The sequence below is a fragment of the Octopus bimaculoides genome, chromosome 18, assembly GCF_046866305.1.
Source record: "Octopus bimaculoides isolate indiv1 chromosome 18, ASM4686630v1, whole genome shotgun sequence".
Lineage (NCBI taxonomy): Eukaryota > Metazoa > Mollusca > Cephalopoda > Octopoda > Octopodidae > Octopus > Octopus bimaculoides.
In genome coordinates, this window is record NC_142945.1 from 47,246,255 (window position 1) to 47,252,147 (window position 5,893).

The window sequence follows — 5,893 nt, forward strand, 5'->3', positions numbered from 1 at the left end:
ATAGAGGTTGAAGGGAAGGGAGTTAATAAAGTGCTGGTGATCCCAAATGAAAGTGCGTGTGTGAGAAAATGGTGAGTGTGAGTGTGTGAATAGGGACTAGTGACTCTGACATGTTTGAGTGTGTGCATGTGCTAGTGTGGCGTCTTTAACGTGTATTTGTGTGTTGCAGTTGAGCTGTGCTTGCTCACGTGGTGTGTGTCTGTGACCAAACACTTGTATGGTGTATATATGTGAGTGAAAGTTATCTTTGTCTATGTATGTAGTATGTGTTAGTACGTGTTGCGTATGTATGTATGTATATCTAGCCTGTGTTGAGGTATTGTGTCTGTGTGTGTGTTGGAGTATGTATTATCTGTGTTATATATATATAAGTAGGTCTAATTCAGCGGTTTCTCTGTAAATTGAAGAATTCTACATTATGAACAACCTTAATCGATTTTTGAATCGTATTGGATTCTCATCAGAGGTTTTTTGCATCAATTTGACCAATTCCGGAGAAATAAGACATCAATCATTCTATATACTCGACAATTATAGTAGCCATAATAGACTGGAGATGCTAATTTGCATAGCATTAGTGTTAACGCTTTATTTTAAAACCTATAGCTTCAAATATTGTTTTTTCTTATGTAGTCATTTTTTTTCTCTCCTTCATTTCATTTGTGGGATTATTTTTCTTGCTTGCTTGACAGGTACAAATCATTCCATGACCTTTTACTGCCTATCGCTCGAAATATGACAATGATGTATGTGTGTATATATATCCATCCATCCATCCATCCACCAATCCATCCAACCGTCCGTCCGTTCATCCGTCTATCTATCTATCTATCTATCTATCTATCTATCTATCTATCTATCTATCTATCTTATTTCTTTATTGCCCACAAGGGGCTAAACACAGAGGAGACAAGCAAAGGGGTTAAGTCGATTACATCGACTCCAGTGCGTAACTGGTACTTAATTTATCGACCCCGAAGGATGAAAGGCAAAGTCGACCTCGGTGGAATTTGAACTCGGAACGTAACGGCAGACGAAATACCGCTAAGCATTTCGCCCGGCGTGTTAACGATTCTGCCAGCTCGCCGCCCCATCCATCCATCCATCCATCCATCCATCTATCTATCTATCTATCTATCTATCTATCTATCTATCTATCTATCTATCTATCGTCTATGTAAACATACATATATTTGTTTGTTATATAAACGCTCTAGTTTGTCAATGCAAGCAAAGGAGATTATTAATAAACGCAGTAGAGTGTGATATTTATTTAAACAGAACTTCTCCTTCGTGCGGCTTGAGTTTCACACCACAGCGATCTTCAGGTGATAACTGTATAAAGATCGCAGCAATATGAAAGTCGAGACGTGAACAAAGGAAATCTAATATGTTTAAGTGTGTGTGTGTATATGCGTGTGTGTGCGCGTGTGTGTGCCTGTCTGTGTTCGTGTCTGTGTGCGTGTGTGTATTTGCGTTGTGTTTGTCCTCCATAACAGTTTCACAACTGCTACTGGTTTGTTTACGTCCCCGTAGCTTAGTTATAGAATAGATACCAGAGCTTAAAATAACTAATGGGACTGATGTGTTCACTTAAACCCTTTAAGAGTGTGCCCCAGCATGGCCACCGCCTAATGAGTGAAATAAGTCAAAGAGGATAAAAGAAGATATGTACACACACACACACACACACACACACACACACACACACACACACACACACACACACTCACACACACACACACGCATGCATAGGTATATACGCTAATATGTGCGTATAGGTGCTGATGCATTTCTATCGGAGGCTTGGAAAACAAAAGCCACGTGACGAGACATAAATCCTAACGAGAACAAACAACCATTTTGTTTTCGTTGCTTCTCTGAAATTCTTTTCCTGAACAAGCACGACACGCAACGACACCGAAGCATGACGCATGCGTAAAGAAAATATTTGCAACACACATACACACACACACACACACACACACACACACACACACACACACACACACACACACAGTAATTGCCGTCGTAAATAAACACACATGCACATACAAACACACAAACACTGTACACATGTTTGCAGAAAAGATCCGGAAAATGTAATAAAAAACATCAGTTGTATTTTGGTTTGTGACTCTGTGGAAATAAAATTCAAACAGGCGATCAAACAAATCATTATCGATAATCACCGTATTGCAGATAATTAAACAGAATCTATGTTATTATCAGTTGTAATGCTGTTGTATTTCTCAGTAGAGCTGGTTGTGATTTTGGTTTAAATTTTAAAAAATTTATCGATGAAATTTTTATCCAGAATTCCTCAGTAATTCCACTCATGGAGATGAATATCTGCTGGAATTTTCCAGTTTAGCTTTGATTATCCCCGGTTATTACATTACATTAGTGTACCCCTCTTCTCCTCTCCATCCTTCATCTCCGTGTGTGTGTGTGTGTGTGTGTGTGTGTGTGTGTGTGTGTGTGTGCGTGTATATATATATATGTGTGTATATACACATATATATACACATATATATGTATATATATACATAGATGTATGTATGTATTTATGTATGTATTTATGTATGTATGTATGTATGTATGTGTGTATGTATGTATGTATTTATGTATGTATATATGTATGTGTATGTATGTATGTATTTATGTATGTATGTATAGGCATGTTTAAATATACACCCGCACCCTAATCCTTATGCATTCTTTTATCCTTTAACTTGTTGGATTGGTTGAAACGAGAAAGCAGGTATGCCAGGGGTTGGCATTGATGAATTCACACGATCAAATCGTCACTGGTACTTATTTTTACTTTTAGTTACCTTTCGAACATCTACTAAGATTACAGGGACGTAAATAAGCCAACACCGCTTCTGTTAGTCGGTTAGAGGTAAACAGAATCACGAAGACGCACACACACACACATATATATATATATACATGACGGACTTCCGTACAGTTTTCATCTACGAAATACAACTAAAGTCATTGTTCGGACAGGGATGTTACAGAAAGTAGGTGTGTATGTGTGTATGTATATGTATATATACGACAGCTAACACCACCTGTCTCAATACCACAACTACTACCACCCGCTACAAAGATTTCCACCAGTATTTATACCAATATTACTACCAACTTGAACACCACAACAAACATTATCTGTGCCAAAACCACAACTGCCACCACCACCACCACCAGTAGTAGTAGTAGAAGTAGGACGACCATCACCACCATAACTGCTGCCACCACCACCATCTTTCTCATAAACAACAATAGGAACACGACTACCACGTCGAACACCGCCACAGCAAACACCATCTTTGCCAATATCAACACGGTCGTCTTAACAGTAACCATCACTATTACTACCAAGAGCAACAGCAATACCTACACCACTACCACCGAAGCACCACCACAGCAAATACCATCCACAGGAATGCCACCACCAGCACCAGCACCACCACCACCACCAGCACCACCACCACCACCACCATCATCATCATCATCAGTAACAGCAACAGCAACAGTGCTAATACAACTGCCACCTTTGAACTCCTCAACAAACCTTAGCTGCACCAATACCACCACCACCACCACCACCACAACCACCATCTCCACCATTAACAACAACAACAACGCCTATAACCCATCCACCGTGTTTCGTATAGCTATGGATCCCCTTCCCCCTTACTGCCATGTCTTAAATCCGCCATGTTGCATATGTTCACCATGTCTCATATCCGCCATGTTCTTCCTAAGCTGTTCATAATAAGCAACAAACAGTTTTTTTCCTTCCTTTCTATGACGTTTATGGAAATTTACTGCAGTTTATCCTCTCCATATTTTTTCTTGGCGATTCAGGAAACTTTGGCTCTTCCAGCATTTCTTCTCGAAGATAATAAAAATGACGACACCACCACCACCACCACTAACAACAACAACAACAACACTACAGTCACCATCTTTATTTCTTCAGTTTATTCCAGCCATTACAGACACGGTCACACTGGAGCAAACCTTTATGTAAAAAACCGGATTCTTTATTGTATTTAACTATAAACTTTGCCAGCAAATGTCGTTTGTAAATTGCTTTTATTCATTATCAGTACGACCTCATTAATTCAATCACCTTCCGGTTTATTCTATCTCTGTCGTACTTTATTACAGACTCAACTGACGTATCAATGGACATGACTCAGTTCTCAATATTCTTATACATTTTTTTCTTCTTCCCCCTTCATTAGACAAAGCTATCTCGCCTGTATAATATTTCTTGTCTTTATTTTTTCCCTTTCATTTTATGACGTTGTATTCAGGCTTTCTCAAAAAGTCTCACATTATCATTATTATTATTATTATTATTATTAGTAGTAGTAGTAGTAGTAGTAGTAGTAGTAATAGTATTTGTATTAGTAGTATTATTAGTAGTCGTAGTAGTAGTAGCAGCCACAGCAGCAATGGTTATGTAATCTTTATTATTAATGCGATATAAATGTTGAATATTCAACATGTAACAAGAGCAATGAATTCATGTAAGAAAAAGAGTGAAAAAGAAAGAAAATTTGACGTATCGTTTTCTTCAAAATTCTTTTTAAGTTTGCAAAATCTTGTTTTGCAAAAGGATTAAAAAAAAAAAGACATGCTGGATACTGCAAAAATATTCAAAGAAGAACATGAGAGCCTTTTGCACTATTCGAACCCCTATCAAGACCTCCCCTTGCTTCCAATTAATAATATGTTGCTTCTACGGCGGCGAACTGGCAGAGACGTTAGCACGCCGGGCGAAATGCTTAGAGGTATTGCGTCTGTCTTTACGTTCTGAGTTCAAATTCCGCCGAGGTCGGCTTTGCCTTTCATCCTTTCGGGGTCGATAAATTAAATACCAGTTGCGTACTGGGGTCGATCTAATCGACTGGCCCCCTCCCCCAAAATTTCGGGCCTTGTGCCTAGAGTAAAAAAGAATAATATATTGCTTCTATCTGAGCCTTAGTTCCAGTTTGAGATTCACAGAAAGAATAAATAAATAAATAATAGAAGTATTTGGGAAGAAGACGAGATTCTAAAGCTGCTAAAGTTCTTTTCTAGTATAAGGGCAAGGACTGAAATTTTGGGGAGGGGTCTTGTCGATTACATTGACACCAGTGCTCAACTATTGCTTGTTTAGTTGACTCCGAAAGGGTGAAAGGTATAGTCAAGTTCGGATGAATTTGAATTCTGATCGTAAATCCGGAAGAAATACCGCTGAGCATTTTGTCCTGCGTGCTAATGATTCTGCCGACGCACTGCCTTTGTACTCCTGGTAATGATGGTATCCTACGTGAATTACAAATTAACCGGCATTCCATCGGTTATAACGACGAGGGTTCCAGTTGATCCGATCATCAGAACAGCCTACGCGTGAAATTAACGTACTGAGCTTTCCACAGACACGCGTACCCTTAACGTAGTTCTCAGGGAGATTCAGCGTGACACAGAATGTGGCTAGACTGGGTTTTTTGAATTACGAATACAATTAATTTTTTGCCAGCTGAGTGAACTGGAACATCGTGAAATAAAGTGCCTTGCTGAAAGACACAACGCGTCACCGGAAGTCGAACTCACAATCTTACGATCGTGAGCCGAATATCCTTAACCATTGTGACACGCACCCTCACCACATGAATTACAAATAAGGCCATGTAATAACAATATTATTACTATTATCATTATTATTATTATTATTATTATTATTATTATTATTATTATTATTATTATTACTATTATCATCATTATTATTATTATTATTATTATTATTATTATTATTATTATTATTATTATTATTATTATTATTATTATTATTGCTGTTGTTATTAGAAGCAACAGCTGCTGTGCTAGT